Genomic DNA, 24,935 nt, shown 5'->3' on the forward strand with positions numbered 1-24,935 from the left:
ATTCCAAATCGGCGGAGATCGTGAGAGATGAAGGCAGATAAGTGGATTTGACTAGCGTTGTTTCTACATTTCTGTTCCGGTTCATCGATTGATACTTTCAGTTTTGGCTCGGACTTTCACTTTTTTTCTTCACTCAGGTTAGAGATTCAATTTTTTTTTGTGTTATATGTCTTCTTTTTAATTATTTGTGTAGTCATTTTGATTTTGAACTGTTTGATGAGTCTTGTGCAATGCACTGATTTTCTGATGTTCAATTGCTGAGAATAAAGTCTGATCGTCTTTTCTCCTTTTTTAATTAGTTTAATTTGTGTTCTGCTTTTTAGGTTTGTTTATGTGATTTTGTTGAAATGTTTTTAGCTAATGGAGTGGTGAGTCTCTACATTTACTTTTTTTTGACATTTCTTTTAAATTTTGTAGGCGATCTGGTAGTAATTAGGAATCTTTCATTGCGACCAGATTTTTGAGGGCATTGGAAAATTTGAGGTTTATTTTGTCACTTAATTGAAATTTATTTTCACAGATTGTTTCGGGAAAGTGTTTGTTCTTGATATTTTGATTGGTAATAAGTAGTGAAAGCTTGGATTTTTAAATTTTAAGTAATTGATTCAGGTTAAGAAATTGATTCAAATTTTAAGTATATTACTTCGATTTTAGTGAATTAAAACACATCTGCATTTGTTTTCTTATGAATTCGATTTCTGCTGAATTTTTTTGTTGATTAGTGATGGTAGAATCAGAAGTGATGGATTTGTTTAAATTTGTAAGATTATTAGCTATTGACATAGCTATAATAACAAAATGTATGATTGTTGAATAGTTGTTGACATAATTTTATTCACATAGTGTATGCTTGTTTGAATAGCTATTAGGATGGTTGTAGAAAACATATGTATGGCTGTAGTAGTAAGTCAATAGCTATTGACATAGCTATAATAACAGACTGTATGATTGTTGAATAGCTGTTGACATAATTTTATTGACATAGTGTATGCTTGTTTGAATAGCTGTTAGGATGGCTGTAGAAAACATATGTATGGTTGTAGTAGTAAGTCAATAGCTATTACTTTGATTTTAGTGTTTTAAAACATATGTGGATTTGTTTTCTTATGAATTCAATTTCTGATGATTTTTTTGTTGATTAGCAATTGAAGAAGCACAAGCTAATTAGACAGACGTGTTCAAAGCATCAACATGCAGCAAGTCATCTTGATATATTTATGTTCAAGGCATCTTGTGTTCTTAACTCTCTATCAGCTTCAACTGTCACCACATGCAGCAAGACATGCTACATGTGATTCAGTTCAATTAATGATTAAGTTCATCCTCATCATCATTTTCTATATTTCTACGTTTCAGTAACTACATTTTACAAGGGAGTAGAGAGTGGTTGGATGTTGCTAGCTCGACGTGGCTACTTTACGCACTTCTCCTTGCAGCGATTATAGTTATTAGCTTCAGTGAACTTCCCCAACAAGGTTCGTTTTAACTCGTTGCTTCATTTTTGTTAACTGTTTTAGTAAACTAGGGCAGCTGTATTGAGCTATATGTAAAAATATTTGAATTGCATTAGACGTTAAATCCTTGGTAGAAGTTTATGTATTAATGAATTTTTGTGATGATAAAAAAAATCCAGCTGATGTAAGTTTGTACATATTAGGATAAAAAAGCTAAGAAATCTAACAGGTTGTGCCTCTTGGCTTGCTGCAGGAAATTCGTAAAATTCATGAACATTTCACAGTCACTAAATGCTTTCAAATTTGGACATTTCTTTGATGAAGTAAGTACATCATTTTATTTACATATGTTTCTCTGAGTTGACATTAGATTACTCCTACAGTTTAGATACTAACATTGTAGAACTAATTTACAAGCAGTATGCAGAAGAAAGAAACAGAGAAAATATCTCTACATCACCAGTTTCTGATCCTAAAGGGGTGAGCCAAATCTTGTCTTTTGTTATTTAGAATTAATTCAAATTAATTTGATATTAATTATAAATTACTAATTCAATAGGCTGCTAAAGAAGAAGAAGTAGAAGGAACAAAAGAGGACACAATGGGTGATGACAATAATGAATCAACCTCTCACCGCCAGCTGCAGGCCCAATGGATGACACACAGGTTGAAACGAATAAAGAAAAGCAACAGGAGAAAGGGAAAGAGAAAGAAGAGACTATTGTTAAAATAACTAAAACTAAGATTAAATAGCATATTGTTTTTATAAAATGACTGAATTGTTGTTGACATGGCTTGAAAGTGTAGTTGACATTTGGTTATAATTGTTGTTGACATGATTTGTACGTGTTGTTGACATGACTTATAATTGTTGTTGACATTGTTTCTATGTGTAGTTGACATGACTTATAATTGTTGTTGACATGACTTATAATTATTGTTGACATGGTTTTATGTGTAGTTGACATGACTTATAGTTGTTGTTGACATGGTTCTATGTGTAGTTGACATGGCTTATAATTGTTGTTGACATGACTTATAATTGTTGGGTTGACATGACCTATGATTGTTGTTGACATGGTTCTATGTTGACATAGTATATAACATAGTTGACATGGCTTGTACGTGTAGTTGACACGATATGTACCGTAGTTGACATGACACTTATAATTCACATATCAATAGTCAGAATATCAACTCGTATTAAAATGTTAATAACTAAAAAATAACACTTATAATTCACATATCAATAGCAAGAATATAGAATGTCAACAACTCACTTAAAATGTCAACAACTAACAAATAACACTTATAATTCATATATCAATAGCGAGAATATCGATGTCAACAACTTTATTCAATAAATACTTTTTGACATGAATTGTACATGTAGTTGACATTATATGTCTGTAGTTGACATAAATTATATATGTAGTTGACATTATATATGTGTAGTTGACATGAATTGTATATGTAGTTGACATGGATTGTACACGTAGTTGACATTATATGTGTGTAGCTGACATGAATTGTATATGTAGTTGACATGGATTGTACACATAGTTGACATTATATATGTGTAGACATGAATTGTATACGTAGTTGACATTAAATGTGTGTAGTTGACATGAATTGCATATGTAGTTGACATTATATGTGCGTAGTTGACATTAAAAAAAGAAGAAGAAATAGCTAAATCTTGAATCTAACTATTACCAACTAATTTCCAACTGGGGAATATCACCAAACACCTATAGTGCATTATGATTAACCTTGATTCTCCAATCCAGCTCACATCCAACATAATTGATAATCAAGATTAACTATATTAATGTCACTATCCAAATTTTAAACCAACAAAAGATTGTGATTTACAATAGTTTCTGCTGTTTACAATACTCAAATTAAAATATAAGAAAATAAACAGAACAACGAAAGGAAAGTTCAGTCTAACAAAAATAAAAGTGTTTTGCTCGAATAAGAATATTGAAAAAGGAAATAAGTTACAATAAACTGCGAAGAAATTGTAGCTCTTCCCGCATTTCCTCACAAAATCCAGCTCCGCCGCCACCGCGTCCTCCATCTCTCTCCGCCGACCAATAATCGAAATCGTTCCATGCTCCAGCAAGGCTGCGTCGCCGTCTCGAGATCCGGCATCGTTTTCGGTAACCGAACCAACAATGCTTCCTCCGTCAATTTAATCTCTTTCTTAACATCGAATCTCCTTTTCCTACTGGAAACCTTACGATCGGAAACAACCACCAGATCTCTGGATTTTCCGCTTGAAACCGACTTAATCCGCCGGAGCTCCATCATTTTCCTGCCAAAATTCTTCGCGTCGACACCTTCCAAAACCGCTTCGTCAGTTTCAAATTCCAACACTCCGTTCTGCTCCGAATTCATCGACCCTCGCCGTAATTCATCACCAATTAATCAATCTCTGTTATTACTTGTGAAAAACAGAGGTAGCGATTCTCGTCCAGCAGCACCGCCTCCGCCTTCTTCGACATCTCTGTTATTTTTTCTACTTCTTCTTCGCCGTTCTATTTGATCTTCTTGTTTGCGTCTTTGTCGCTGGCGGCGGCGAATTCGCCATTGGCTGTGGCGTTGGAATCGAATTCATCGTCGGCGAGGGGGCGCTTCATCGATGGATGAGAGAATTGTGGATTTGAGGGTTTGGTTAACCGGGGAAAATAGATGAGCTGAAACGAAAATGGAGTAGGAAAAGTAGCGCTGCAATCCTAATTAAAATATGAAATTACCATTCTACCCTTTTGTAATTAATTAATCTAAAATATTTTTCACGTGGCAAAATCTGGACCACTCATTTAATAAAAATGAGTGGCTGCAAATGAATCTCAATTCTCAATTAGACTAAAAGTTCTCAACTGATATCAATCATATATATATATATAGGGGTGCGTTAGGCTCCTTTGCACCCTAAGTGTCCTATTTCCTTCTTAATCTCAGCCCTTGGATCATTGAATTGGATGGTTGTGATCAATGCATTATTAGTCTATAATGTTGCATTATTAGCCGTTGTGCATTATTAGAATGAAAATGTGCATTATTAGTCTATAATGTTGCATTATTAGCCGCTGTGCATTATTAGAATGAAAATGTGCATTATTAAATGACACGTGACATTAATCTAACCGTCAGATGACAAAATCGTGGGGCTAGAATTAAGAAGGAAAAATGACAAAAGATATGAAAAGGATTTGAATACATCCCCCATATATATATATATATATATATATATATATATATGGGTTTGGCTGAAACATAAAACTTGTTGTGGAATACTTCACATAAATTCATCTTGGAAAATGCAAGAATTCAAATATTAGTTTTTCCACATGGGATTCGAATCCATGGCCAGGTATTTAAGCAACAAAGTGATGATGAATGCATGTCAGATTTTCATTATATAAAAATGGTTAGTATTTTATATTTTGAAAGTTACTCTTATTTTAGCCAATAGTGAGAACGTTTTTTTCGTGAGAAATGAAAATGAATAAGTAGCTAGCACATAAAATCAGTGAACAGAAAATGAATAATAAATATAAAAATTATGCCTTCTTCAGAATTTGAACTCAGGTGCTACATTCATCCGATAAGAAGATGCATCCACCGTATATCTTGTAGGAGTACTAATTGAAAGGGTGAATACAACCATTAATTGTACTCCATTAAATGTTGAATTAACAGTAAAATTCCATTATTTAAAGACTAATAATGGTTTCTACTCAATGATTTCACCATATGCCCTTATGGCTTATACTGTTGTGCATGTGTTATCCTTTTAAATGACCTCTCATGTCCAATCCCATCTAATTGAAGGTTAATTAATTCACTTGATCAAGCGATTTCAATTTTTTCCAGTCTCAACCATATATTTTGGTTGTTACCAATGCTTCATAAAATCTACTATACTAAGAATGTGTGGTGAAGAGAGATTCAGAAAGTCTAGATCTGCCATACCCAATTGTAATACTCCATATTTTGTTATTTTATATTATCACTTGTCTTCAATCAAAACTAGCCCCATATCGGATATATAACAACAATATTCTCTATCACCGCGTGTTATTATATCATTAGTTCTCCATTATTTGGCCATTACCTAGCTATTTTTACTTTCATAAAGATAGATCACCTATGAGCTATCAATAAATAATACCACAATATATATCATGCATCTATATAGAAAAATCCTAATAATTGGACTAATTAGTAATTATTCTGTATAAATCAACTATAAGGTAGTCATTTTTTAAAAAAAATTCTTAAAAGAGCTAATCATTTTAAAAGCCATTTTCTCAATCTATCTTAAAAGGTCATACTATATCATTAGTTTTACTAGTATTATTTTAAGATGAACAGAAACACTGCCATTATTTGACCCTATCATTATTGGTAGGTGAAATATCCACTGACGACAGTAGAAAGGTTGGAATTATCAGATATGAAAATATCACAACATTGAAAACATAAACTAAATTTGCAAAAATGATCAAATTTTTTGATCTAGAATATATGAGAGTATTATCTTATTTGCTGTTGAACTTGATAATGGGGCCCGAGGACGGCTAAGTTTGGGTCACTTTAATTTCGATATAAATCGTTTAAAAGAAATTATATATCCAATCAAAATTTATTTATTTTTTCTTCTTGAAAGGAGACAAATGATCCAATTAAATATCTAGCAAGCATGATCGGGACTCAAAATCGATTTTCACATGTTTGGAAAAACATTTCACCTTTGTATTTGTTTCCACATGTACACAGTACTTATCCCTTCAGAACATGTGAACAGTGAATGTGAGGTTGAGAATAATAAAAAAGTTATGTTGAATAAACATATATGTTATTCATGATAATTAGAGTTTAGAAGTTGCTCGCTGTGAATTATAACAAGATTAGTCTTAGGATAATTCACAATAATAAAAAAAAAAAGTTTAGTTGCGAATTGTCATTTAAACAAAAAAAATACTCCTACTTTGTTTATTCCCCGTACATTAGTGACTATTTTTTTCTTTATTAGCTTAAATTGGTTATGTATCAGTTCACTCTCCTTCAATTGTACCTATAAAAATGTAAAGAATAACTTTATGTTTTATGAGACTTTTTAGGGTTTATATATGACTTAAACTAGAGGTGAGCATTCAGATTCTAAGTCAAAATTTTTTTCTTATATTAGATTGGATTTAAGTGTATTATGCTCTAATATTATATCAAATTCATCTTGTAAGGTCGCAAAATTAGAGGTGTTAGAAATTTTGAAATTGTCAAAATTTAAGACGCAAAGAAAAACGTTCTTAAATTGAGAATACAACTGTCTACTACACTCTTAATCTTCCTTTTTTCCTAGAACTCTTTCATTTGTGTTCCTTAATTTTAATTGAAACACTAAAAATAATGACGTTTTTTAAATCATAGGTGATGTATTTAGAAACCCAAATTAGCATCCTTAATTGAATAAAAAAAATATCCTTAGCTATCCATTATTTTATAGTGTATGTCAAATTTACGTTGGCTAATAAAGTATGGTCATGATGTTCGTCGAAGTGTACTAATATGTATGTTAAATGGAGACTAACTGGTGATAGGAAACGTGACTCATATTTAAATTAATCTCTTTTTACTTTACAATTTGAACGGTAGACTTAACACCTTACAATGTACTACTAATATCTATGACGTAATTAACATCATGATTCAATTTTATGCCACGTGTAATGACATGTTTTTCTTCTTCATCATCTTCTTCTTGTTTCTAGGGTTATCTCTCTGTGTTCAACTTCTATATAAAGAACTCAAGAAGCCTAGCTCAGAAACAGACCACCACCACTCAAATTCCTTCTTGTATCTCCAAATTCCCTCCCAAAATGATGCTAAGCAAAACCAACAATTTCCTCAAATCCCATTGCTTAACAACTCAAACCCTACCTCCAAAACTACACAACCAATTTCGCTCCGGCGATGGAAATGTTTCATCTTCCATTCCCATCCCCCGCCGCTCTAAACCTAGGAATCTCCGGCTTCGCCGTGCTTCCACCGGCGTGAATGCCAGCGTGCTAACCCAAGTCAAGAAATCAACTTCCGTTAAGGTGGTCATCACCGTGCTCGAGACCGTGGGCGGCCCCCTCAGCCACCTCGGCATCAGCCAGGGGCTCGACGGGCTAACCGACTTGCTCGGTCGAACCCTGCAAGTCGAGCTCGTCGCAGCAGAGGTCGATGAGAGTAAGTCCAATTTTAAATTACTACTGTTTCATATGTTTATATTATTATGCATTTATGAGAATAGGTTTTAGGGTTTTCTTAAATATGTTTCGTTTAAAAAATTAAAGAATTTGTCACTAACTAAATTCCCACTTTGCAATTTCTAACAATATACTTATTATAATGTCCAATCTCTAAGATATCATATTCTAATATAATCTATAGTCTACAAGGGCCACGCGCAGGGACCAATCAAATCAACCTATGCGTAAAAATGGAAAAAAGGAGTTCCACTTAAATTGGTGGTTGCATTTGCTCCCTTGGATTACAAAAGGATAATAACACAGTATGATATTACTCAAAAATAAAACAAAATATATACTCCTAGTTTTCCCCAGTTAGAGAAAATTTTGAGGATACACAGTGAAATAACGGATCTATCAGTCGAATATTAGGTGCTCTAATTTAGAGCCTTGATTATTATATGTAATAATTAAATACATATATATGGATAAAGTAATGCATGAACAATCTTTGTGTATACAATTAGAAACGTTAATTTGCAATTTAAAATATGTCTCACCTCATTATTGAGAAGAAAATTTAAAATAAAAAAAATCATCTTCTTATGGGACAAACTTTTAAAAAAAAACATATTCTTATGAGACGAAGGAAGTAATTGACAAATATATCCTCAACTTTGCTACTTAAATTTTGACAAAAGTTTCCAACATGATGTTTCCAGTTTTGTGTCAGTATAGGATGATTTTATTGTGTGGTAATAGAGTACAGAATCATAAAGTGCTTATTAACAAGTGGAGTACATATATATATACTATCTCTTTTATTAAAAATAAAATATTTTTTTTTTTGGATTGTCCTATTAACAATGAAATATTTCAAAAAAATAGAAACTAACACTTTCTCTATATGTTCATCTGTTACTTTACTATCTATTTATTAATTCACAAAACAACATTATATAAAATCTCGTGCCAAAAATCAAATGTTTCATACTATTTAATAGAACGGAGGAAGTACAGTAATGCATTTTTCTTGGTAATAATTTTATGGTGTATTAAAAAGATAGTACGTGATATAAAGATGAATTTTATCTTTGAATACAAATCTATCTTAATCCATAGTTGTTCACTTATATACTCCACAAGTTTACCACATACAATCATTTACCCATTGACACCGCTGTATATTCCCTTCGTCCCTTATAAATTGTCACACGCGTTTTAAAAAATATAATGAAAAGTGGGTAAAAGGAATTAGTAGAATATGAGTCTTACTTATATATATATATATTAATTTTAAATAAAATGTAAGTGAGATGCGTTAGTGAAAATATAGAGTCCATTACTAAAAATAGTAAAAAAAAAGGATAAGGATGTCAATTAATTGTGAACCGACTATAAAGAAAATTGGTGTTAATTAATAGGAAACTGAGGAAATATTTATTAAAATGGGAAAACTTATTATGGTTGTGAGTTGTTCTAATAGTAGAGTGTTTAATGTCTATGATAAAAAAATTTCAGGTTCGAACCCGATTATGTTTAAATGATAGAAATAGAGTGTATTCGATATTTCGATTTATACTTTAGGCAGCAGCGTATACTACTCGATCATAGCGCTATGAAAATTTGGAGACTCTTATTTCCCATGGTTCCAATTTTATTTTATTTTTTTATTTCAATTTTTAAAATTTGGTGGGGGCATTATACAGTAGAATATATTTATAGGAGTAGGGACCATGCACAGCGACCAATCAAATCAACCTAAAATTCCAAAATTTGGACGTAAATGAGGAAAGCTACTAGTACCATTTAAGTGCAGGTTGCATTTTTTTTCTTTTGGGAGATCGCAAAAGGATAATCAAAATAACATTAAATAAATTACTAGTATTACAACATAGTAGTAGTATTCACTATTAGTCTATTACCCAGCCTGGTCAAGGAAAATTTAAAAGAAAAAAGGAAAACTGTGGAAAATAATATGCAGATATTAAAACAATACTTATAATCGACTATAAATATTGGGTTTTGTAATGCATACAGTATACAAAATCTATTGAAAATTACTTATGAATTATGATACTAATAATTTTTGAAATTGGCGTCTTCATTATTTTGTGTGATAAAGGTGTAATGAATACAATATGTGGACAAAATCATGTAAAACAGTATTCTATATATAGTAGCAAAAAAAATCATGTATTTTATAAATACACCTTTATGATCTACTCATAAATTTTACATAGTTCTTAGCCCACATGCCTTGTCAATTTTATCAAATAATTCCTAAATTTATTTTACTTTGATTTTATGGAAAATCCAAGAAACTGGAGAGGAGAAGGCCACACTGCAATCTTTTGCACGTAAAAGTGGGGAACATGAGAATGAGATCTACTACGAGTCCAATTTCGAAATCCCAGATGATTTTGGAGAGATTGGTGCCGTTAAACTTGAGAATGAACATCGTCAAGAAATGTTCGTTAAGAACATTGCATTAGATGGATTCCCCTCTGGCATTATCAACATCCACTGTGATTCTTGGATTCATTCCCAATTCGAGAGTCAGGAGAAGAGAGTCTTTTTTTCTAACACGGTAACTTTTGGTTGGAATCAGATAAATTTTACTAAATCATGCACACTAACTAATTTGCATGTATACATGCAGTCATACTTGCCATCCGAAACTCCGAGTGGGCTAGTAAGATTGAGGGAGAAAGATCTGGTTGCTCAGCGAGGAGATGGCGAAGGAGAGCGCAAGGCCTCTGACAGGATCTACGATTACGACGTCTACAATGACCTTGGCGACCCAGACGCTGACCCTGAGTTGGCCCGCCCTGTTCTCGGCGGGCCCAAACATCCCTATCCTCGCCGCTGCAGAACTGGCCGCCCAAGAACTAAAGCAGGTACATTGCCTAGCTTAGTGTGTCATTCTTCCTATCACCAATTGGTTTTGGAATGAAACTGAACGTGGCCAGGGTTTGGTTAGTCTGCTTCAATAACAAAAAAATACTAACATACTCAATTATTTTATACATGATAGATCCATTATCGGAGACTAGGTCGGACGACGTGTATGTTCCACGAGACGAAGCATTTTCGCAAGTAAAGCAAGCAACATTCCAAGCAAAGACGGTCTACTCAGTGGTTCACGCGTGATCCCATCGCTCAGGACATATGCCACCGACCCTGACCAAGGGTTTCCTTTTTTCAGCCATAGACGGTTTGTTTAACGAAGGGGGCCACCTCCCCGATATTCCGACCACCGGATTCCTGGGAAACATCATACCTAGGCTTGTCAGATCAATCTCTGAAGCTGGCAATGGGGTCTTGCGCTTGAGACTCCTGAGTTCGGACAGTATGTACATTTCTCGATTATGCATGAATATGATTGATAAACTTTAAATTGCAGTCGGGATCCTAATATTATATTGTTGATGCAGGAGACAGGCTTGCGTGGTTTAGGGATGCAGAATTTGCTCGACAAACTCGCAGGGATCAAACCATGCGCCATACAGTTAGTCACGGAATGGCCATTGAAGAGTAATCTTGATCCAGAAGTGTATGGACCGGCAGTGTCAGAAATTGACAAGGAAATGGTGGAAAATGAAATTCGAGGATTTTCTACTCTTGAGGATGCAATCAAAAAGAAGAAGCTTTTCGTCCTAGATTACCATGATTTGCTTTTTCCGTATGTGGAAAGAGTGAGAGAGCAAAAGGGGACTACCCTTTATGGGTCGAGGACGTTGTTCTTTTTGATGCCATCAGGCACGTTAAGGCCCTTAGCGATCGAGCTGACCCGACCAAAGATAGGCGACAAGCCCCATTGGAATAGAGTATTCCTTCCAAGTTGGGAGCCTACAGGCATCTGGTTGTGGAGACTGGCTAAATCCCACGTCCTCGCTCACGACTCTGGTTATCATCAGTTGATCAGTCATTGGTATATCACTTCGCACTTACTCTAAACTCTAAGCAGCACTTTAATAGAAAAGATAAATAAACAAAACATCATTAGAATACAAAATTTAAGTCATTTTTGGTTATATAATTCCAAGATAGATTAGTAATTCAAACCATACATAAATAGGATTTAGGATTTAGTATAGTTATAGTTATCTCTTTACTTTACATTAACATAAAGATATTTTTTTGTTCCAGGCTAAGAACTCATTGTTGCGTCGAACCATACATCATTGCGACACACAGGCAACTAAGCGCGATGCACCCGATTTATCGATTGTTGCATCCCCATCTCGATACACGATGGAGATCAATGCATTGGCTCGTCAAGCACTCATAAACGGCAATGGGATCATCGAGTCCGCTTTCTCCCGGAAAGTACTCCATCGAGCTGAGCTCAGTTGCTTACGACCTTCTCTGGCAATTTGACTTACAAGCACTGCCGGCAGATTTGATTAACCGGTAATTAGTTATAACCAGGGACAATAGTAATTTAAATCACAAACAGTCAATTTTTGTCAACTGTCTCATCATCTGTGTACAAAATGATGTTTTTTTACCAGAGGCCTGGCCGTGGAGGATCCAAGCGCCCCACGGCGTGAAGCTGGTGATCGAGGATTACCCTTACGCGAACGACGGTTTGCTTATATGGGACGCCATCAAGGAGTGGGTTTCCGACTACGTTCCACAATACTATACCGACGCTAGCCTCATACAGTCCGACACCGAGTTACAAGCATGGTGGACGGAGATAAAAACGGTAGGGCACGGCGACAAAAGGACGAGCCGTGGTGGCCGGAGCTCAAAACCCCGGACGACCTAATCGGGATCCTGACGACCATCATATGGACGGCTTCCGCCACCATGCGGCCGTGAACTTCGGGCAGTTCGACTACGGAGCATACTTCCCGAACCGGCCCACCACCGCCGCGTGCAGATGCCGGTGGAAGACCCGAGCCCGGAAGAAAGAAGAAGTTTCTAGAAAGGCCGGAGGCGTTTCTGCTGGAGTTTTCCCATCGCAGCTTCAGGCGACGGTGATTTTGACGATTTTGGATGTGCTTTCGAATCATTCTCCCGATGAAGAGTACATTGGGGAAAATTGAGCCTTATTGGGAAGATAATAAAGTGATAAAGGCAGCGTTTGAGCGATTTCATGGGAAGTTGATGGAGATTGAAGGGATCATTGATGCTAGAAATGCGGATTTGAGTCTGAAGAATAGGTCCGGAGCGGGTGTGGTGCCGTATGAGCTCTTGAAGCCGTATTCTGGGCCTGGGGTTACAGGGAAGGGTGTGCCAAATAGCATCTCTATTTAGGACTCATGATAATGTGCCTTCTTGATCATTCAATAATGCAATAATGCAAGATTGTTCAAATAGCATCTGTATTTAGAACTCATGATAATCTGCATATCTCATGCTATTCAATAATGCAATAATGTTCAACCAAGTTTAATTAATTATAAAAGTCAAAGATGATTGTTGTCAATCCAACTCAACCAATTAACCATTTTCTAATATTTGATTAATTTTTTTTTTTTTATCATCAATATTCAACTCAATTATATACTCCTTCCGTATGATAATAGGAGCCATATTTAGTTACTAGCCAGTTTTAAGAAATGTAAAGTAAAGTAAATTGAATAAGTTAGTGGAATATGGATCCACTTATATATATTAGTTTTATAAAAATGTGAGTAAATAAGTTGGTGGAATGTGGGTTTATACTTACCATTATTAAAGTAAAATATGTAATTTATTATGGAACTAAACTGACAAAAACATGACTCTTTATTATAGGACGGAGGAGTATATCTTTATATACCTATTACTTTTTAAGTAGTATAATTATTATTATTTGTTATTTAAAATTATAAAAACAAAAAACCTTAACAAACTAAAATATATAAATAAACAAACCAAAAGTATAACTACGGCAATTGTGACATGAAATTTAGGATAAAAATTTTATAGTCCTAAAAAAATAAGAAAGTGTAGTAATACAAACTATGATCTGGATTGTTAATGCAAACTCTATATAATTTAACTACAATTATGATCGACCATTAAAAAAATATCAACATATGACAAAATCGTATCAGCAAAATAAACCGCATGTCAACACAATAACAACTTCACATCAGCCTTAATGTTGACATTTTCTGCGTTGTTACTACTATTTTGTCATACGTGCTTTCAATTATGGTCAGATCATAGTTTAGAGTTCATGATATTTAGAGTTGCATTTGATTCATCATGGATCATAATTGGAGAAAAAAATATGTAAAGTTATAGCAAAATTTCGTCTCTATTTATGGAGAATGAAAAATTATAATTTTTGCTATACTTTTTATAAAAAAATTATGTATTAAAAATGAATAAATATTGAAACCATGGTCCTCTTCTAATCTTTATAACACCATAATCCAAAACTAAGACTAAATCTACATCCTTGGATTTTGAAATATGTGGATGAGATTAAAACTCCAAATTTCAATAAATAGCAGGACAAATATCAACAAAGGGTAATATCATCGTTATGTTATCATATGATAATTTTAGTGGGTGTTTTTATATCGATATAGTGTATTACAAATATCAACAATATGATATGAGAATATCAACATAAGACAGAAAATATCAACACAATTTTATTGATATTTTATCTATACTATATTGAGATTTTATTTTTGTATTTATTGATAAAATCGACTTTATCAGCGTATCAAAATGAAATATAATTTATCAAATTTCACCACTTGGACATCGTCGGAACATTTGTAATTGAGGTCTCGTTGGAATTTTATAAAATTATCTTTAATTTGATATATTTTTTGGAAAAATAATTTAAATCGAAAAGTACAGTAAATTTAAAGTTATGAGATGATTTTGATCAGAGAATTGATATTAATCGCTTTTAAATTTGTTTAATTTAAAATATAATTTTAGTGACATTATTTCAACCACTATATCTCTTAATCTAATAAATTACGATAATATCATTTATGTTTTGACATGAGAAGAATCAAACCACTACCAATTACCGTTATTTGATCCTTTCATTATTAGTAGGTGAAAATAGTTCCAACTACGATAGCTGAAAGGTTGTAATTAACTAGATTTAGAAATATCAAATTCTAGAAAATATAGTTCAAATTTTGAGAAAATGATAAAATTTGACCTAAAATATGGTATTCTTTTATAGTTTTACGTTTGTTATTTAACTAGAAAATGGGGCCCGGGGCGGCTAAGTTTGGGTCACGTAATTTTCAATATGAAATGTTTAAAGAAATTATAAATCCAAGAAAACAACTTTTACTCTTTCTTCTTCTTCAAAGAAGACAAATTATCAAGCAAATATCTTGCAAGCAGATGACCCAAGTTGATTTTCACATGTTTTAAGCCAGCGCCTTAGAATAGTCGCCTTTAGCCATCTTAGGCAAGGATAAAACCTTAAACCTGTCCATTTTTCAAATATTTCACATAATTGAAATCCTATGAGATGGATAATTGTGAATGTGTGTTTAGAATAATAAAAAATATTAACGATATTCATATGTGAATTGAGTTTGGAAGTTGATCTTTGAATTAAGACTAGTTTTAGACAATTCACCATAAAAATTAAGATTATCCTTGGATAAACAACTTATCCTTGGTCGTGTTTTTAGAAGTAGATTACCTCAAAATCAATTGGTGATAGTATGATCCTTTCATTTCCAATTTAATACTTCAATTAACATATAAATTCAGCATAATTAACATCATAGTTCAGTTTTATGCCACGTGTTATTGCATATTTTTTCTTCCTATCAACGGTAATTTATTTGTGCTCAACTTGAAATAAAGAGCTCTGCAGAAACACCACCAATAATTTCAATTCTTGCAAAAATGATGCTAAGCAAAAGCAACAACTTCCTCAAATCTCACGCTTTAACAACCCCACCCTACCTCCAAATTTACACAACCATTTTCGCTACGGCGAAGGAAATGTTTCATCTTCAATTCCGATTCCCCGCCGATCCAAACAAAGGAATCTCCGGCTATCCCGCGGCGCTTCCACCGAAGTGAAACCTAGCTTGTTGACCCCGTGAAAGTCAACTTCCGTTAAAGTGGTCATCACCGTGCTTGATGAGGACGGGCGGCCTCCTCAGCAACATCGGCATCAACCAGGGGCTCGACGGATTAACCGACTTGCTCGGCCGCCCTGCTCGTCGAGTTTGTCGCAGCACAACCGATGCTAGTAAGCCCAAATTCAAATTAGATTTTTTACTATTTTACATTAAATTAAAAATTAAGCCGGTCTTTCAAAATTTAATATGCTAGATTAACTTTATTGTATCATTAATTTGTGATGGTTAGATGAAACAATGAATTTGTATTTTGTAAATTTTGTAATGCCATGCATATGTTCTTCAATAGGACCACGCACACCGACCAATCAAATCAATGTATTTCCAACGTTGTTGTACGTAAAATGGTTCCACTAAATTGTTAGTTGCATTTTGCCCTCTTGGATTCAAAATGAAATAAAATATTCACCAGTTCTCTCCATTTAAGGAAAAATTTGAATACATAAGGAAACACTGGCGCCAGGTGCTCTAATTTATGGGTACATAATCTTTTTAAATTTTTTTTAAGTACTCCTACTTTTGTAATAAAATGGTATCATTTTGATATTAAATAACTTTCTAAATATTAGCGGCTTGATTATTGTGTGTAAAGTTTTGTTAAATATATTTGTACTCTTGATAATGATTTATGTAAATGAATTATATAGAGTAGTAGTACTACTATTGTCGGTATCCTAAAATAAATTATAGACATCTGTAATTTTCTTTTATCTATTTTTTTACTTATTTTTTGCCATATTATCATTTATCAAAACTCAAGCTACAACTTAATGAGAACCATAGTTCAGATTATGTTTAATTTACCAGAAATAAAAGATTATTGTTATACATATATGGAATGGGTCGAATATGAAGTCTTATATAATTAATGTGGTAATATCAATCTTTCAATTATAATGATCTATGGTAAATATGTCACTTTACTGAATTAATAAGTATCTAGTCTAGGGTAAATCGATGTACAATATTTCGCTATTTAGTACAATGAATTTTACTGCAAATATACAAAATATATTTTTGTGTACCTTGTCTTGATAGTTTATGTTAGCGTTATTTATTTTATTTTATATCTGTATTTAGTTAGTTTTTAATGTTTCAAAACTTGCTATATATTAACTATTATTATTTACTAAATAATATCAAATCAAAGATTGGTTTATGTATTTTTTAAATTAATAAAAAAAAATTGATCGATCATTGGTTTTTTTTGTTATTTATAAATTTAATAACATGAATAAAATCTTCAAGTGTTAGAATTTAAGTAAATGTATAAATTTTGTATGTTTATTTTATTGGGGTTTGGTTTGTGGTGTAGTAGTCAACGTATATTACTCAAACTTAGTCATTAGGGAAATTTTGGGCACCCAAACAGTAATCAATAACTTCTTTTGTATTTACTATCAATTGTTTGAATTCTTTTAATCCAAAAGGACCACCCCCAAAGACCAATCAGATAAAAATACAGTACCACTAAATTAAATGCAGTTTTCATTTTCTCTTGCAGATTGCAAACGGATAATAATAATAATAATAATAATAATAATAATAATAATAATAATAATAATAATAATAATAATAATAATAATAATAATAATAATAAGAATAATATATAACGATAATGACTGCTAAATTATGAAGACGATAATTGCATAGTAAAGTTCAATTTTATTAATGTCCCATCACCATTAATTCACTTATAATTCCTTTTATTTTACCTTGGTTTCTTGTAAAAATTGAAGAAACTGGTGAGGAGAAGCTGACACTGCAATCATATGCACGTAAAAGTGGGGATAATGAGAATGAGATCTACTACGAGTCCAGTTTCGAAATTCCATATGATTTTGGAGAGATCGGTGCCATTATACTTGAGAATGAACATCGTCAAGAAATGTTCGTTAAAAACATCTCATTGGATGGATTCCCCTCTGGCTCCATCAATATACATTGTAATTCTTGGATCCACTCCAAATATGATGATCCTGAGAAGAGAGTCTTTTTTCCAACACGGTAAATTTTACTTCAATTTAAATATAAGTAATTATGTTTGTTAAATTAACATGAAATGACACTAATTTACATATATATAGTCATACTTGCCATCCCAAACTCCAGGTGGGCTAACAAGATTGAGGAGAAAGAGCTCGTAGCTCTTCGAGGAGATGGCCAAGGAGAGCGCAAGACCTCGGATAGGATCTACGATTATGACGTCTACAACGACCTCGGCGACCCAGACAACGACGAGAATTTGGCCGCCCGTTCTTGGTGGGCTGACCATCCCTATCCTCGTCGCTGCAGGACTGGCCGCCCAAGAACTGAGAAAGGTAAATAAGCTCCATTAAAATGTTAAGATATTCACATGTGAATTGTACAGTATCGAAAATAATACTCCCATCGTTCCATAAAAATATGCGTACTTTCCATTTTCGTCAGTCCATAAAAATATAGATTTTCATTTATGGTAAGTTATCCCAATTTATTATCCTTATATGTCAAGGTATTTACAATTCATACCACCATTAAAACACTATAATAATGTGGGTCCACGATCATGGCGGACCTAAATACAATGGGGGAGGGGCTTTAGCCCTAATGAATTCTATTTTTAGACTTTTTTCTACTATAAAGTTCTAAAATTTATTCATATTTTATACATATTATTATATAAAGCCCATAATCCAAACTACATACAAATTTATTTTTAAGGTAAATTTTGAAAATTTAGCCCCTACTCACGTTCATTTACGCGTCCGCCCTGGTCACTATCATTTCTCATTCTCTCTTACTTGATCAATTTTATCTTAATTCAGTTACATATTATGTGCCCATATTTTTTGGGACGGAGGAGTATGAAATAAAAAGTGATCAACGTAAATACCTAGTGAGTCAATACTCATCTCACTAATTGATTTTAAGATATAATCTCACTAGGGGTTGCTTGGTCTCTCCTTATCCTGGACATACACAGATCCATTATCGGAATCTAAGCCCTCTGAGATGTATGTTCCACGAGACGAAGCATTCTCAAAGTGAAGCAAGAGACCTTTCAAGCAAAAGCTATCTACTCAGTGGTGAATGGGCTGGTGCCATTGCTCAAGTCAGTTGCAGTGGATGCTGACCAAGGATTTCCATATATTTCAGCTATAGACGGTTTGTTCAACGAAGGGGTCCTACTTCCGGATATTCCGACCACTGGATTCCTCGGCAACATTATACCTAGGCTTCTCAGAGCAATCACTAGCACTGGCAACACCATCTTGCGCTTTGAGACTCCTCAGTTCATTGACAGTATGTACATTTCTTGACCATCCATGAATATGATTGATACGCTAATATGCAGTCGACAATCCTAACATTTGTACTGTTGTTGCAGGAGACAAACTTGCGTGGTTTAGGGATACAGAATTCGCTCGACAGACTCTAGCAGGAATCAATCCATGTGCCATACAGTTGGTCACCGAATGGCCCTTGAAGAGTAAGCTTGATCCTGATGTGTATGGACCGGCGGAGTCAGAAATCAGCAGGGAACTCGTGGAACAAGATATTCGAGGATTCTGTACACTTGAGGAGGCAATGGAACAGAAGAAGCTTTTGTCCTAGATTACCATGATTTACTTTTGCCTTATGTTGGAAGGGTGAGAGAGCTCGAGCAGACCACCCTTTATGGATCGAGGACATTGTTTTTCTTGATGCCATCGGGTACGTTAAGGCCCATCGCGATCGAGCTAACCCGACCAAAGATAGGCGACAAGCCCTATTGGAATAAAGTATTTGTTCCAAGTTGGGAGCCTACAGGCGTCTGGTTGTGGAGACTGGCTAAATCCCACGTCCTCGCTCACGACTCTGGTTATCATGAGTTGATCAGTCATTGGTATATCACCCTCAAACTCTCTAAATTCGTCATAAATGAAGTAATCCGTGAGACTTATATAGTGGTATCAGTCTTCTTTACATGAATATGGAATACTCCCTGTCCCTAAGAATTTGTCACCATTTGACTAAGGACGGATTTTAAGAAATATAATGAAAGTGGATTGAAAAAGTTAGTGGAATGTGAGTCCTACCTTTATATAAATAATAAAATGTGAGTGAGAATAAGTTATTGGGATATGGGGTCTACAACAAAAAATGTAATGTGCTCCATGATATAATAAAAACCTAAAATAAGATAGGTATTTAGTCAATAGTCTCAGAAACCAATCCTATTTTTGGTTTTTGAGAAAAAATACCTATTTTAGGTTTACACTAAACCAAAACCTAAAAAAATTTCAAATTATGTGAGTACAAAGGCATAATATAGATAATTTTCTTTTAAGTTTGAGTTTTAGTTTAAATGGTTGGAGTAAAATCAATATTTAGTTTGAGATTTACATTAAAATGAGTTTGAGTTTAGTGGAATGGTTGAAGATGCTCTAAAAGTGAAATGTGACAAATTTTTAGGACAGCGAAAATGGAAATAAGTGACAAATTTTCGGGACGGATGGCGTATTTGTTTACTTCATTTGCCAACCCATGAGTCATATAGTGATCCAAGTTCGCCTTTTAAGATATAAGATATTTGTTTGCTTCATTTGTCGGCATACATGACAGTTACAAACTATATTTTCCAGGCTAAGGACTCATTGTTGCGTCGAGCCATACATCATTGCGACACACAGGCAACTAAGCGCAATGCACCCGATTTATCGATTGTTGCATCCCCATCTACGATACACAATGGAGATCAATGCATTGGCTCGTCAAGCACTCATAAACGCTGATGGGATCATCGAGACTTCTTTCTCCCCGGAAAGTACTCCATGGAGCTTAGCTCAGTTGCTTACGATCTTCTATGGCAATTTGACCTACAAGCACTGCCCGCAGAGTTGATTAGCAGGTAGTTAGTTAGTTATACGGTCAAATTCTGGTCAATGTTATAAAAATTTGAAAACACTTTAATATAATTAAATAATAAAGTTTGAATTTTTTCTCAATCGTCTTGTCTGACTTGTTGGACAGAGGAATGGCAGTGGAGGATCCAAGTGCGCCTCACGGCCTGAAGCTGATGATCGAGGATTACCCTTACGCGAATGACGGTTTGCTTATATGGGATGCCATCAAACAGTGGGTCACAGACTACGTCCGACACTACTATCTTGAGCCAATCCTCATACAATCCGACACCGAGCTACAAGCATGGTGGACGGAGATAAGAACGGTAGGGCATGGCGACAAGAAGGACGAGCCCTGGTGGCCGGACCTCAAAACACCAGGACGATCTTATCGGTATCCTGACAACCATTATATGGACGGCTTCGGCCCACCATGCAGCCGTGAACTTTGGGCAGTTCGATTACGGAGCATACTTTCCGAACAGGCCAAGCATTGCCCGTGCCAATGCCAACTGAGGAACTGAGCTTGGAAGAAAAAAGAAGTTTCTAGAAAGGCCGGAGGTGTTTCTTCTGGAGTCTTTCCCCACACAGCTTCAAGCAATAAAAGTTATGATCGTTTTAGATATTCTTTCGAACCATTCGCCTGATGAAGAGTACATCGGGTCAACTCCGGCTTTATTGGGCAGATAATAAAGTGATAAAAGCGGCGTTTGAGCGATTTCAAGGGAGGTTGATGGAGATTGAAGGGATCATTGACGCTAGAAATGCGGATTGGAGTCTGAAGAATAGGTCCGGAGCGGGTGTGGTGCCGTATGAGCTTTTGAAGCCATTTTCTGGGCCTGGTGTTACGGGGAAGGGTGTGCCAAATAGCACCTCCATTTAGTCGTTTGTATGTATGTGAAACTGAATTATTAAGTGACAGGGTTTGCATGTGATCATGATTTAGCTAGTTTAATCAAAGGGGCAATTTGGTCCATTCCGCACCTTTTGAAATATGAACGGCAAATAACGTAGTTTCAATATTTCGCTACTATCACTTAAAATGAAAATCGAAAATTGATGCGGCAAAATCAAGCTGATGCTGAAGATAAAACGATGTTGTTTTGTTTGTCACGCCGTCTTGATTTTGCAAGTTTAATAGAAGTGGTTGCGTCTAAAATCACGAAATTTCGTCGAATTTTAGTCTGCCTCACATCTTTCAAAATCTAAATAACAACATTGATGTCATATTATCTTGTTGACTCTGCTACGTCAGTTTTCAATATTGACTTTATGGGACAATTGCAAAAACTGAAATATTTAATTTATAATTCAGATATTTTATAAAACTTTGTGATTCTAGCTGCAATTATCCAATAGATTAATTAAAAAAAATACATACACGTTAATTTGAATATGAAATGAAAAAATCGCACAACGGCCGCGTGCACTAGAATAGTCACAAGTAGGTGACACGGTTCAAAAACCCGGTTTCGTTGCAGTTCAAAACCACCGTTCCGGTCGGTTCGACGGTTCAAATTTTTTTTTCCTTATGAATTCTATGAAACCATTCTTGATTTTCTCATTTATAGAGACATCCTGAATGTTTTATGTTAAACTTTCGATGTGAGACAAAATATGTTGAAGTATTTTCTTTTATAACTACATGTTTAGAGCATTCATTCATCTTTTTTCAATGTGGGATACGGAACTTTCTTTTGTCTTCTACTTTTCTTCATTTTTTTTATAATATATATATAAGAAATTATTATTTTAATATATTCTTGATAGATAAAAATTAATATAAATAATTATTGAGAAATATGATTTACATATAAAAAAATATTTATTTGTATAATAGTTATCGTTAGGTTTATACAATTTGTATAATAATTATTCTTTTCATGTGTATAATAGTATTTATTAGTTAACATATACATAAATTTATAAACATAAACAATCGATAATGATAAACAACTAATGAATATTAGTTCATGTAATAATATTTGTTGTTAAATTATAATAATAGAAGGTAGAGTAGTAGGAGTAATATAGACAAAGAATGATGTGAGATCTATCATATAGTTATAAATAATTACTTTTATCCCACATTGAAAAAAGAGTAACACATCCAAGAATGTGTAACTATAAAAAAAATAATCCAATACACTCTCTTCCAATTGAAGTATTGATATTTTAAAAATCAAAAGGTTTAACTTTAAGTATGAGCAATTGATTTTATTTTATTTTTGTTTTTTTTAGTCTTTATTATGTATAAAATAAAATATGCATAAATAAAATTCAAACAATAAGGTGAAAATTGCAATTTTATTGATAATAAATTTGAACAAGACTAAAAGTTACAACTTATAATGATTATAATTACATATAAAAATTAATAAACAATAAAAAGGTTTAACTTTAAGTATGAGCAATTGATTTTATTTTATTTTTGCCTTTTTTAGTCATTATTATGTATAAAATAAAATGTGCATAAATAAAATTCAAACAATAAGGTGAAAATTGCAATTTTATTGATAATAAATTTGAACAAGACTAAAAATTACAACTTATAATGATTATAATTACATATAAAAATTAATAAACAATAAAAAATACTTTAAGTTAGACCTTTTGATTTATAAAACTATAATAACTCCGTGCTATGCACGGGACAAATGATTTTCAAATAATGAAAAAAATTATAAACTAAATAACTAAAGAAAAAGAATAATAAAAATATAATGAGATTTATGATTAAAAATGTGTTAATTACATTAAGTATTTAGCATTATAAACAATTAATAATATCATAAACAATAACAAAAAGAAAAATATACTCCTGCCAACCCCATCCAAATGAAACATTTCATATTCGACATACGATTTCTATATTTTTTAATTAGAATAATTAAGTTTTATTTTTACTTAAAGTCTTACAAAAACGTAGTAGTAATTAATTAGAATAAATTCTTAAATATCAACAATCTTTAAATCTTATTCTAAAAAAATTATTATTGTATAATTGTTAAGTTTTTTGTTACGATTGAAACTTTTCATAATTAAATTATGTGCTTTATTTTAATATGACATCTATTTTCACAAAAACAATATTAGTGTGTGATATTAATTGAGAAATTGACTATGTTTATCATCTCTTCATTTTTCCATATTTTATTATAAAATTAAGATATAAAAGTAGGACTCACGTTCACTAACTTTTTATCTTACTTTTTATTAGATTTTTAAAAGCCATCCGACGAAAGTGAGATAAACTTGAGAGACAGGAAGTATTATTTAGTAGTATATTTTATTGTTCAATACAAATTATTGTTCCATAGATCCTCCGTCCTGCATTAAGGCCACTTTTTGTAAAAGTCAGTCCCAGGTTAAGAGTCACTTTTAGAATTTTAAATATTTGGTCATATAATTTTACCTCATTCTTCATCAAAATTACATAAAAATGTCATTATCTACTTAAAATAAATCAAAACAAAATCAAAAGTCAAAAGGGACCCACCTTCAACCAACCGAAATTTTCCCTTCATTTATTACACACTCTAATCCATTCATTTATTACACACTTCAACTCTTTTTTAAAATCGAGCATAAATAAGTGACTCCGAAATGTGGGACGGAGGGAGTAAATTTTATTAATAATAATTATTTTTGGCCATGGATATTATTTAATTTATTTAAATTTTGACAGATACTATAAATTAAATTAATCATCCCAATCCAATTAAATCCCCACTTAGTTAAAAAGAGTATCAATTTGTATAAAACTGTTATACGGTTGTTTTGCATTTATTATAGAAAATACATAAAAATGTCTGAAACAAAGCTCAAATATTTTACTACTACTACTACATAAATTATCAAACCCTAATACTTCTTCACACACAGGAGGCGGCGCCCCCATTTCCCTCTCCCTCTCCCTCTCCCTCTCCCTATCTCTCTTTATCTTCCCAATCGGAGCTGCTACTACCCGCCTCTCCTTCCGCCCCGACTCGCCGCTCTCCTTCCGCCAGACTCTCCGCCTGCCCACCGCTCCTTCCGCCCCGTCTCGTCGCCGCACCTTCCGCCCGCCCCGCCGCTCCACCGCCCTTCATCGCCGGTTCTTCCGCCATTCTGTCATTTCTCTCTCGGTTTCACGCCCCACCCAGTTGTTGCCGCCCGGCCCCGACAGCCACTGCATTAGGTGGCCGCCGTTCATGCCGGCGTTGCCCTTTGTTTGTCGCCGGAGAGGTCGCCGGTTTCGGGCAGAATATCCCCAGGAGATTAGCACTGCAATCAGAAAAGTAG

At 33.7% G+C, this 24,935-nt stretch overlaps 2 pseudogenes; both read left to right on the forward strand.

Moving 5' to 3' along the window:
- The first annotated feature begins 7,269 nt into the window (after positions 1 to 7,269).
- LOC125200341 lies at positions 7,270 to 13,113 on the forward strand (annotated as a pseudogene).
- A 2,668-nt stretch (positions 13,114 to 15,781) lies between these two features.
- LOC125200342 lies at positions 15,782 to 21,627 on the forward strand (annotated as a pseudogene).
- The last annotated feature ends 3,308 nt before the right edge of the window (positions 21,628 to 24,935 follow it).

This window comes from Salvia hispanica, unplaced genomic scaffold (assembly GCF_023119035.1).
Source record: "Salvia hispanica cultivar TCC Black 2014 unplaced genomic scaffold, UniMelb_Shisp_WGS_1.0 HiC_scaffold_912, whole genome shotgun sequence".
Classification (NCBI taxonomy): domain Eukaryota; kingdom Viridiplantae; phylum Streptophyta; class Magnoliopsida; order Lamiales; family Lamiaceae; genus Salvia; species Salvia hispanica.